Consider the following 12,784-nt stretch of genomic DNA (forward strand, 5'->3'; position numbering starts at 1 on the left):
TCAAGATCCTATTTTATGTTGAAGAGCCGTTGTTAATTAGAAGAAGGGTTAAAGAAACGTAAAGCCAGTGCCAACCGCGTTTGTCAGATTTTATCGTTTTAGTTTAAAGTTTCAGTTTCTGATTTTCAGTTCGTTATTCCGCTGCGTTGAATAGGTTGATTGTTTAACCGAGTTCAGTAGAACAGTCGTTAAGTTTAGGCCCGTGCCATCGCTGTGTCTATCTCTGTTTTTATCCAGGTTTTTCGTTTTAGTCATTGTCATGGCAGAAGACGGAAAGGTTTCGATACAAAAGTTTGTTGGACAAAAGTTTGGTTGGTGGAAGATGCAGATAAAAGCGCTACTTTGTCAGAAAGATTTAGATGTGGTGCTTAAGGATGAAAAACCAGAAAAGATGTCAGAAGCAGATTGGAAGAAGTTAGACAAGAATGCTAGGGCTTGTATTACATTGTCGTTGTCGGAAGATGTGGCGTTTAACATCATGAAAGAAACCACAGCGCGTGGTATGATGGAGGCACTATCCAACATGTATGAGAAGCCTTCGGCAGCAAATAAGGTCTATCTTATCGAGAGTTAGTGACAACAAAAATGAAAGAGGGTGGTTCAATTACAACGCATATCAATAATCTTAATTCAATCTTGTCCCGCTTAGTGTCAGTTGACATTAAGTTTGATGATGAAGTTCAAGGCCTATTGTTATTATCCTCTTTACCAGACAGTTGGTCGTAAACAGTGACCGCGGTTTGTAGTTCGTCTACAAAAATTACCTTTGATGGGATTCGGGACCTGATTCTCGGAGAAGATTCAAGACGCAGAAGTTCAGGTGAATCATCAGGCAATATGTTAGTCACAGAAGTAGAGGTAGGGGAAAACAGCGAGGCAGTGGGAGTAGGAAGAGGAGTCAGTCTAAGACTCGCAAAGATATTGAATGCTGGGGTTGTAAAGAGAAGGGACACTTCAGAAATCAGTGTCCGAATGGTAAGAAAGAGGTGAACGTTACAGAAGACGACATAGATGACGGGGTCAGTAGTAATGAGGCTTTGGTTTGCAGTGTTGAGAGTAACGTTGATGCTTGGGTGATGAATTCTGGTGCACCGTTTCATGCCACTCACTGTAGTGAAACGATGAAGAATCTAAAGTTTGGGGATTTTGGAAAGGTTCGACTTGCGAACGATGATATTTTAGAGGTTACGGGCATGGGAGATGTTGATTTGATAACTTCAGCCGGTAGTTCTTGGACTTTGAAAGACGTGAGGGTTATTCCAAGTTTGAAGAAATGTTTGATTTCTGTTGGGCAGTTGGATGACCAGGGGCACAATGTTAAGTTCGGGAGTGGGCTGTGGAAGGTAGTCAAAGGGAATCTCGTGGTTGCTCGTGGCAAGAAAATGGGTTCGTTGTATATGGTCGATATGTCATCGAAAGGAGTGGATCCAGTTTTGGTGAAAGACAAAATCTGGTTCACAGAATCTCGTGGGCAGAAGAAGGTTCGTTTTGCAAGTAACAAACCCAGAGCCAAAGTGAAGATTCAGGATGAACGAGCAAGGATGGTTAAATCAGTTGGGGAACATCGTGACAGTGGGAGCACAGGTCGTATTTCAGTTACAGTTCCAGGTCGACAGTGGATTAAGAAAGCCAGTATTCCAGCTGTAAAAATCTATCCAATGAATTACTTGCTGAATATGAAGAGTGTTTGTTCTCAGGTTATCTCAGGATCCGGTAGTTCGTTACAATGGGAGCCGGTAGGGACAGAGAACAGGTCAGGGCCAGTTTTAGCCATGACTGACGTGTTGGAGCTCCAGGGAGCTTCAACGGGCCTTCAGGTTCATTGATGAGAAGGCGGTGGCAACTAGAAGAAGTTTAATGTTCATATTACATAAGTACAATCAGGAGTGCAGACGAGAATATTCAAGGCCTCCGAGTGGGAGATTGTTGGGTTCGTAGGCCTTGTTGGCCCGGTTTATTATTTGAAGTCCAAAGGGCAGACGGGTGTAGGGTGGCCAGACCGAAGCCCGACCCGGTTTAGATTTCTTGCTTAATAATTTACTAACCCTAGTTCAGTCTCTATATAAACAACATTATGTACTTGTAATCATTGTCACTCAATAAAGAATACCTAGTTGCCACCCGTGGACGTAGGTCAGTTTAGACCGAACCACGTTAAATCCTCGTGTTCGTTATTGCTTTCGCATGTGTGTTCAGTTTCGTGTGTGCGTTTAATCCTAACAAAAATGTGTTTGGCAATCACAAAAATCTTTTTTTATTTTAGCTTTCTGAAAGGGTTAAAAAACAGTTTTTCAAAAGCTTCAAATCCTGACTTTTTGAAAAAACCAATAAGCCAATAAGCATTTTTCAAACTCAATCCCAAACATACTCTCAACTTCAAACTTTAGAAAATTTCAAAGCGTAGAAAGAAATAAGTAGTAATTAGAAACACACTCGATGTTGATCGAAAAATGTTCATAAAATTCTTGTTCGATTTAGGCTTGGGTCGATTTTGGCCCGGTTCACTTTGTAAATGAGCAAGCACAAACAAGTCTTTGCTCAGTTCGGTTCGTCTCGTAAACATCCCTATACATAAGAAAACTATCATTTCATATTTTACCAATGTTGTTGAGACCGGACCGGACCTGGATTCGGTCCACTGATCGGTCTGGTTCTGTGTACTTTGCTCAGCTCCCACTGATCCAAACCGGTTCAATCAGTCCGACCTGAAAACCGGACCAGTTGCACAGGTTTACTAAGAAAAAAAAATATTTTTTTTTTAAAAAATCTTTTTTTCAGCCTACTCGTCAAAGTTGTTCGGCCAGTGTAACCGGTTCGTTATGAAATATTGTATTTTACGTATAACAGCTTCCAAGATTCTGTTTTCAAAACCAATATTATATTATCTATATTCCACAATTTGCCGGGAAGTTGTTTGGGTATATATAATAAGCAACGGACGCATGAACCACCCACCCCCATTTATTTCCCGATTCAGAACGAACAAGCATGACGTCAGCATCACTACACTTCAGATTCAGAACTCGGATTACTCATCTCGTAACCGTCGGTTCGTTCGTTAATTCAATAATAATAATAATTTCTCTATAATAATTCGCTTCTCTATCGATTGATTTTGTTCACTTGCTGATGACTGTGTGTTGTATTGATTGAATTGAGTTTTGAATATAGAGTTAAGGCGTTGCTGTTGATTTCGAGGTTGATTGTGCACACGAGTAGCTTGTGAGCTATTTGAGATTGAAACGATAAAACCAGAGCTTTTTTGAGCTTGAGAGAGACTCGAATAAAGCTTGTTTAGTTATTAAGCCTTGTATGGGAAGCTTGTTTATGTATTTTTAAGTTTTTCTCTCTTTTAAATGTCAGTTTATTAATTTCACATTACACAACCGAGCTCGGTTTTTAAAAATATATACAAAAAAAACGTATATAAATTAATTAATAAATAAATAATTATACGTGTTGAGCCCTAGCTTCTTGAACTTTAGAAAAAGAGCTCAAAACGAGTCAAGCTCAAGCTTGAACTTTAGAAAAGGAGCTCGAAACTGGCCAAGCTCGAGTTCTTGTAAGTCAAACAAGTCAAGCTCGGGCTCGGCTTGTTTACACCCCAATTGTAATTTCTCGGGATTTACTGAAATTCTTTGAAAATTTCTATTTGAAATGACTCCTAGTTTTTACTAGAATTAGTTCTCAAGTTATTGAGCCTTAGCTCAAGCCTTGTGTATTTTTAACTTTTTAAATGTCAATTTATTAATTTCACATTGTATAACCGAGCTCGAGCCGAACTTTGGCTCATTTAAGGTTTTTAGAAATATATACAAAAAAGCTTATTTAAATTAATTAATTAATAAATAATTACGCGTGCTGAGCCCTAGCTTCTTCAACTTTAGAAAAGAGCTCGAAACGAGTCAAGCTCGGGCTCGACTCGTTTTCATCCCAATTGTAATTTCTCGAGATTTACGGAAATTCTTTGAAAATTTCTATTTGAAATGACTCCTAGTTACTACTAGAATTAATTCTCAAGTTGTATCGATTGATTCAATTCGGATGCTAAATTTGTAGATCCGAATATGCTGTATGTTTAGTTCAGTATATAGTTCACTTGCTTGATCATCCTTGTTTCTTACTGTATAACGATCGAATGGAATTATGAACCTAGAACATTGAATCCAGCCATCCAGCCATAACTGTTCATATTGTGTTTGACTGTGCAAGATTTGATCTATATAACTTATTAATTTGGTTCATACTTATGAGTTATGACTACTCTTTTCAGGTATGGTTATTACATCAGCGTTGATGATATGGAAAGGACTGATGTGTATAACAGGAACTGAAGCACCTATTGTAGTTGTGCTATCCGGAGCATGGAACCGGATTTAGAAGAGTAAGTGTCGAGATTTATAACATAATCCATTGAAGTAATATTTTTCAATTCAATACAACTGTGACGCTGATATTGTAATTTAATAATCAAGTTTGCTTAGTGTATATACAATATTACAATGTATGAACAATCATTGGGTTTACAATAAAGTTTTAGTTTTGTTAATGACTCTTTGAAATGTGTTGCAGGGTGATATTCTGTTTATGCATATGAACAAGGATCCAGTTCGCGTAGGTGAAATTTTGTCGTTCACTGTCGAAGTGAGTTTCTTTAGTTTCATTCGTTCTTTCAGTTTTTATCAATGTTTCAATTCAATATGTAAATTCTTATTGAAGTTATTAATATTTTGAAAGGCAGCACCAATGATTTTAAAGGAAACATTACTGTTGATTCTCGGTAATTTTGAGTCTGCTAAGTATGTTTATGCTTATATTTTGTTTAAACACAGGGACAAGAAATTCCAATAGTTCATAGAGTGATTACGGTATATGCGGTTTCTTTAATCCCTATCTTTTTTATTTTATAGCTATTTCTTCCAATAAACTTAACCAAAAGTTGATAATTAGACATATGTTGTCTCAAAAAGATTGTTGTTAGGAAAAACAAGTCTGTGTTAAAGAAAATTATTGTCAAAATAAATAGACATCTTAAAAAGTTATATATATTTTTTTAATTAAGTGACTTGGATGTTAATCATACCTTCAATTTATTTCTGTAACAGGTTCATGAGCATCACAATACTGGAGAAATTGAGGTCCTTACAAAAGGTATAGTGCATTTCATATACTAATTCTATATATGATTTTGTTTTACTTTTTATATATTCAGAAATCAGAACCTTGAAAAGGTTATTATTTTTAACAAGTCTTTTTTTTAAATAATTCTTGATTGTTATTAGGAGACAACAATAGTTATGGAGATGACTTCTTTTTGTATGCCCAAGATCAAATGTGGCTGAAACAGGATCATATCACCGGGAAGGTGATGCGGTAAATAAATCCTCTATATTCAACATTTACAATAACTTATTGGCTAAAAGTCAAAGTCAAAATCACCATTTTCTTAGTGTTATATTTTTACAGTTTTTTGCCATATGTTGGTTGGGCGACGATAATACTGACCGAAAAGCCGTTCGTCAAGGTTTGTCTTTGATCTTAAGTAAATGTTTATTATGTTATCGATTTAATGCAAAGTAGGTAATCGAATATTAGGGTGATAGAAATTATTTCAAGTAATATACTAGTAAGTTGACTTATTTTGATGGTCAACAAATTGGTCATGTTGATTATTTGATGTCTTGTGGATCAGATCATACCAATTTAATGAGTGGACTAGGGCTGTTCACAAGGCCAACCGAGCCGATCTAAGGCTTGCTTGTGCTTGGCTCGTTTACAAACCGAACTGAGCCAATCGGCTCATTTACAAACCGAGCCAAATCGACCCAAGCCAAAATCGAATGGGCCTTTTTCTGAGCATTTTTTATCAGCGTCGAGCGACTTTTTGAGAATTACTTATTTATTTTTGCACTTTGAAATTTCTCTGTAAAAAGTTTGAAGTTGGATATAATGTACATAAAAACAAACTTCTATTATCCTGAAAACTTGAAGCGAGCAAATGAAACTGTGAATTGATGGAGTCAGTGAAATTTTAAAAGTTCTTTAAAATTGTGTGTGTGTGTGTGTGTGTGCGTGTATAAATTAATTTAAGCCAACCGAATTGAACCGAACCAGGCGTACCCTTGCCCGTGCTTGGCTCAATGGCTCGTTTACAAAACGAGCCCAGCAGACTGGCTCGTTTACAAACTGATTAAAAAGTTGTGTGTGTATATATATTAATTAATTTAAGCCAACCGAATCAAACCGAACCAGGCGCACCCTTGCTCGTGCTTGGCTCATTTAGAAACCGAGCCAAAACCAAAAGAGCATTTTCCAAGCATTTTTCGAGCGAGCGTTGAGCGATTCTGATAGCCTTAGAGTTGAAACTTGTTTTTCCTACACAACGAATATCGATGCATTTGCACTTGTTTCGTACAAGTGTTTACAACCCGAGTTTATACTTATTGGTTCTGTTGTATGTGATGATGCAGTATATTGTAATAGGTGGCCTGGTACTGCTTGTAGTGTTTTCTAAAGAGTAGCCATAGCCAGGCTTCTGATCCATCAAGACTGATGATTGTTATACATCCATATATGATTTCATAAGCAAATTAATATACATACATGTAAACATACACACATACACACATACACACTATATATAAATATAAATATATGATATAAAGTGACAATTTCTTATACAAATATTTTGGCATTGTAATAAACTGTTTTTCAATCATAGTTAACATGAGAATTACTTACAAAAATTTCGTGCAGGTTAACCCAATATGGCTGAATATAAAACGACTCCTTTCAACCCAAACTCAAACGGATTCATCACTGAACCTAAGGGGGTGTTTGGAATTCCTTATTTAACCTCCTTATAAAAGTCATAAGTGACAAAGTTGTAACTTATAACTTATCCACTCACAACGTTTAACTTTCCTAAACACCTTGTAACTTATAAGTCATAAGGAGATAAAATAAGCAATCCCAAACACCCCCTAAAATGAACCTAGAAAACCCGACAACTTGATGGTAATTGGTAACACCATCGGCAAGCAGTTTCATGCTTGTATATACATAAAAAAAAAAAAAAAAAAAAAAGGAATCTCAAATCCTATCTAATCAGTACCACAATTATGAATTATGATCTCTAAACATTTCAAAAAATGAGCTATACTAACAGTCCAATCAAGACAAGTCACCTCCCAGTCGCGCCACGCTTTGCTAATAATAAGAACCATACAACACCAACTGCCGCGAACACAACGTACAAAAATACTTTCGTTTATCGACATACGCAATCGGGAGGCAACAAAACTTCCATTTACAGAGAGTTGATAAAAGTTTAAGAAATTCCAAGTTTTTTTTTTCTTTTCTTTAATTTTCTTTTCCCTTTTCCTTTTTTTTTCTTTCTGTTAAAAGACTTTTTCAACCTTAGCTTATCTATATTTGGGTGTTTCAGTTTAAAAGTATAAATAAAATAGAAAAAATCCGTAGATTTGCTTGGGAGTTATAATATTTGTTGCGTACTTCATCTCTTTATTTAATTTTCTTAAGAAAATCATGTATGATTAGGGGGAAAACCGGTTCAAACTGAGCTAAGCGAAATCGAGTAAAGTTCAAGTTTAAATTAAAACTCACGTAGTACGAGTTTCATATTTTGAGAATGCTTAAGTTCACAACTCTAATTGTAGGTCGAGTTTCTTAGCCTAATTGATAGTAAGGTTTGGGAGGGCCGGCCATTAGGTATGGCGGGTGGTCGGGTGGTCGACGGCCACAGGCCTAACACCCCGTTAGGCCCGATTTTTTTTTTAAAATTATATATATTTTTATTAAAACAATATGTATATTTAGTGTTTAAACTCAATTATATAACCACTAGCTTGGTTTAGTGCTAAAAAGGTATCACTTCCAACCAAAAGGTTATGGGTTCTAGTCCAACCTAAATTATAACCAAGTAAGCCCATATCAAAATTAAATTGTTTAAACCCAACAAAATACTCCTTTTACTTAATTGTAGGCCGAGTTCTTTAGCCTAATTGATGGCAAGGTTTGGGGTTGATGGTCTAGCGTCAAAGTCTCTTAAACACTCAAGGACCCTTTGTTCAAACCTCTAAGAAGTAAAAGAAATTTGTCTTCTAAGAAAAACTTGATGATCGAAAGGGTTTTCTAGTGATTACTGGATTATTATAAGTTATAACTCGTCATGATATACATATGGAAATATACATATACATAAGGTGGTTAGCTTATACAAACCATCCTTTTCATATTATCATATATAGTTATATACACATCAGATCAAACTTGTTCTTATCAATAAGCATGGACATTTGGTAATCAAAAAGTGTCTTTTAGTATTCGGTTGGGTCAGTTATGGAATTCTTTTTCTTTTATTTATATTCAAGTATTGAATTCAAATAGTATATTCTATGGGAGTGAGCGGCTGTTCAAAAAGCTCGATGCTTGAAGCTCGGGCTTGCTCGATAAAAGCTCGAATAAAACTAGCTATAAAAAGTTGACTTGAAAAATCCTGAGCTGATTTGGATCATTTTTGTAACCGAGCCAAAATCGACATAGGCTCGGCTCGAGTCATAGCTCGGCTCATTGGTTCGATCTTATGCTCGTTTAACTTCAAAATCTAGCTAGAGGCTAGCTAAGTGGCCTAGCTAGAGCCCAAGCTCGAAACTACCCTGGTCCCTGGCTCGACTCGTGAACATCCCAGTGAGAGAGAAAATATTAAGTTTTGTTGTATTGTTATTTGGGTCCAACTCTTTCATATTATTGTATTTTGAAAACTAAAGTTATCGAAATCTTTGTGACATAGAGAACTGAAGAAACACTAACCGGACCCCGGGCAGATTACTGGTAACCTGGGGGTTAGATAGATGTTTCCCACGAGGGGTTAGACCCTTAGAAGATGGTTCTTCTGATAACCTGCAAAACAGACACCGTGAGCTCGTCACTGAGAAGGGGGGGGGTTCCTCCTTGTGACCACCCTCCGGCGTGAGAATCAGACTAGATTGCTCTTTAAATATAAAAGTATATTAAGAGATTGCTAGAGCAGATATCAGGTATATTATGATGATAATGTGATAATGTAATGTGTTTAGATGATCATACCATTTGGGGTATTTATAGCCGAAGGTAGGTTTCCAAGGAGGTATGGCCGGCTGCTACAGTGTTCCTGTTCATCAACAGTAGCATACGCACGTGCCCTGCTGGTAGTTGGTGGGTAGGCAGCGGCTGATAGTGACCAGGCCTGCTGCGTACTATTCCCTTTCCACCAACTGCCGGCTATGCACGTGGTATGACAGTAGTTGGTGAGTAGGCAGCGGCTAATAGTGATACAGTACAGGAGCATGCTGCTCGTCATACTGTATCAGTGAGCTGTCGTATCTCTGATCAGATCTTTCGCCCATACCTCGTCAGGTACAGTAAAAGATCCTTCAGTATACGGACTGGCTTATTTGGGCGGGAGTATTCCCCCTCCCGCCTCTGTGCGGGATTGCTCCCGGCTTGGCTCATTCCTTCAGGTGACACTGAATGATCGAGAGCTAAGTGCCTTGTGCGTGTAGCCATGCTGCGCGGGTGGCCTTCCCTAATGGCTTGTATCCGAGGCTGCGGGGACAGGCGGAGTCCTTCACCATTGGGAGGCATTTCCTGCGGGACCAGCTTGCGTACTGCGCGTAAGGACGTCACGTCTCTGAGCATGGTTGGTTCTGCGGATCCAGTTGGTCTCTGCGCAGACTTCCCTGTTTAAGGTGAGTCTTGCGGGTCCAACTGGGCTCTGCTGGGACCTACCTCTTCAAGTCCCCCCAGTCCAATGTTCTTCTCATGAGTGTTTAATAAAGTGAGGTGAACTTTTGGACTTGAGCAAAGGGTTTTGAAAAGGGTTTTGTAAGGTTTTCCATGGGGATTCTTTCCGCGGAAGTCCTTGTCACTTGCAGAAATGCCCGAGTTTCCTGCTTGGTCTTTGGGTATGATGCGGGTAGGTCTGTAACCTCCTCGCAAGTCAGGAGCATTGAGTCCCAGTTGTATGGATTTTCCATGAGGTTTTGGTAGTTTTGAACATAGTGATCAATTATGTTAAGACCACCAATTCCATCCTGGAGCTTCAAACAACGTAGTTCTCGACGTTCCCGCTATGCGGGGATGTTATTTCCGTTTCCGCAAGCATTGCCCAGAAGATCCTTCTTGGTTTCAATTCCCAGCGGAGCGCTAGGTATGTGAAGGGTTTTGCCTTAACACTGTACCTGCGCTCGTCTTACGGTTACTTTACTTCCAAGGTATTCCTGGCGTCAATTCCCTGCGGGTGCTAGGTGTGTGAAGGGTTTTGCCTGAACACTGTACCCGCAGCCGTCTTATAGTTACTTGGTTGCCGAGGTACTTGGCTTCAATTCTCTGCGGGTGCTCGGTATGTGAAGGGTTTTGCCTTTACACTGTACCCGCATCCGTCTTACGGTTACTTGTTTGCCAAGGTTTATTTGGCTTCAATTCTCTGCGGGTGCTAGGTATGTGAAGGGTTTTGCCTTTACACTGTACCCGCATCCGTCTTACGGTTACTTGTTTGCCAAGGTTTATTTGGCTTCAATTCCCTGCGGGTGCTAGGTATGTGAAGGGTTTTGCCTTTACACTGTACCCGCATCCGTCTTACGGTTACTTGTTTGCCAAGGTTTATTTGGCTTCAATTCCCTGCGGGTGCTAGGTATGTGAAGGGTTTTGCCTTTACACTGTACCCGCATCCGTCTTACGGTTACTTGTTTGCCAAGTGGTAAAGGGGTATTTTCCCGCTTACTTTTTAATATTATCGAATTTTGAATTTTGAAATTCGAAGAGTTGGTGAAAAGATCAGAACAGTCCAAACCTCTGAAACGTCGTGCGACGGTTTCTTCTGACTGTGTCAGGACGTGCAGGAAGTTATGGTGACGTGACAGAACATGGTCATTCCAGTCGCTTTTTCAGGCGCGTGGGCGCGATTTTTCGGGCGCGTGGCCGCGAAATTACTGGCACACGTCCTTTCAACAGCTGTTGCCAGCTTGCTTTTTGCCACGTGTCATAGTTTCATTGCACATTCGATTTCTCTCTCCTCCGCATTAAATTCACCGCATTAATTGCGATTACTATATAAAGGGGGAGAGGGTTATTTGCAATTCACACTTTTCACTTCTTCTCTTCATCTTTAAGGCGATTTCCGGCGAATACTCCTTTATTCAATCGAGCATTCTCTCGAAATCGTTCTCTTCTTTCTCTGCAAGATGTCTTCTCCTGATGCTGAAGCTATATCTGACGACAGGGGTACTGCTGGCGAGTGCCAGTGTGCTCTGCCCGGCGATCAGTACCGGTATGTTGTCAGGAAGTTCATGCTCGATCATCTCGAGCCTGAGTTTCCTGAATCCCACCAGACCGTGTATGATGCCCCCAGAGGCAAGATCGGGGTTTATGCTGCATTTTTTGTCTATGGGAATCTTAGATTCCCGTTGACAAAATTTGTTTACCGTGTCCTTGAGAGGCACGGTGTTCATTTGACCGAGCTGCACCCCATGGCGATCGCCAAGATTCGCCATTTTGAGTGGGTGTGCCGGATTTTGGGCATCGAGCCCCATGTGGACCGCCTGATGACCTTCTATACCTGGAGGTGCATCCAAGGGTGGTACACCTTGACGACCCGTATTAAGGGTCTGAAGATTTGCGACACCGAGCGCAGTCTTCGCGCGTGGAAGCAGGAATTCTTCTATATTTCTGCCCGCGCCATCCCCCTTGCCATGAAGTTTAAAAATGGCCAAGCGATACCGAGCCTTCACGCCCCCAACTACCAGGAGGCGGAATGGTTTTCGAAGACATCCCGGATCCAATCTCCGGTTTACCGGTTTGCGGAGTCCGGGATGGTCATGTTAGGGAAGAGCCGGGTGTGGAAGGATGCGTCTCAGGTTCCCATCCTTCTCGAATACGGTTTGAACTCTCTTCCCTATGGTATGTCTTGTCTTTCTTTTTGATACAAGTTTGTCTTCTAACTGTTTCTTTTCTTTCAGAGGGAAATAATTTGGAGTCGCTTCTGTTCCCGCGGGAAACCGACGGTCCCGCGCGGATGGGTACTCGTGCTCTGGACGAGGGCGAGTTGCCCATCCTGGAGCAAACGGCGGATCGTTTTGTGGAGGTCTATCCGCCGGGACACGAGATCCTGAGCCACCGGCGGCCAGGTAAGGCGATATTCTTTCCTCAATCCCTCAATGCTGTACCCGCTGCTGGAATTCCTGACCCGTCTTCTTCTGAGGAATCCTCAGATGCTCCTCCGTTGGTGCGGAAGAAGAAGGCTGCTGCCGGCGTGAAGGGGAAGGAGAAGGCCTCCACAGCTGATCCAGTGGTTCTATCTGACTCGGAGTCAGATAGTGAAGAGGTGGCGGGGAAGCCCGGTGGTGAGAAGACCACTGTTCCGGAGGCTACGACCGTTACCTCCGGAGAACCAACGAAGACGACGGTGACCGGTACCAAGAGGCCGGCTCCATCGGGTTCCTCCCCGCCCGTCCGTACGTTCAGGGTCAAGAAAACCCGTAAGTACAATCATACTGTCTTTGCAGATTTATTACTTCATAAATTTATCTAACACTTTCTTCTTTGTGCAGGCGTGGATGTTGACGCATTCCGGGGTGAAGCGCAGGGGAGTACCTCCCCGCCAATGACGGTAGGCTCGGTCAGCCTTCCTGAGGCGTCGACCCAGGTGCCTGCGCCTGCATCCGCTGGTCCAGTTGCTCGTTCCTTTGAGCCAACTGTTCCTGCCGAGATGACGTCACCGCCGGCC

The 12,784-nt window shown here is 40.7% G+C and overlaps 1 pseudogene; it reads left to right on the forward strand.

Moving 5' to 3' along the window:
- Positions 1-3,021: 3,021 nt before the first annotated feature.
- LOC143590592 (uncharacterized) lies at positions 3,022-6,521 on the forward strand (annotated as a pseudogene).
- Positions 6,522-12,784: the final 6,263 nt, after the last annotated feature.

This window comes from Bidens hawaiensis, unplaced genomic scaffold (genome assembly GCF_021521415.1).
Source record: "Bidens hawaiensis isolate Kalapana, Puna unplaced genomic scaffold, B.hawaiensis_p1.1 tig00038674_1, whole genome shotgun sequence".
Taxonomy (NCBI): domain Eukaryota; kingdom Viridiplantae; phylum Streptophyta; class Magnoliopsida; order Asterales; family Asteraceae; genus Bidens; species Bidens hawaiensis.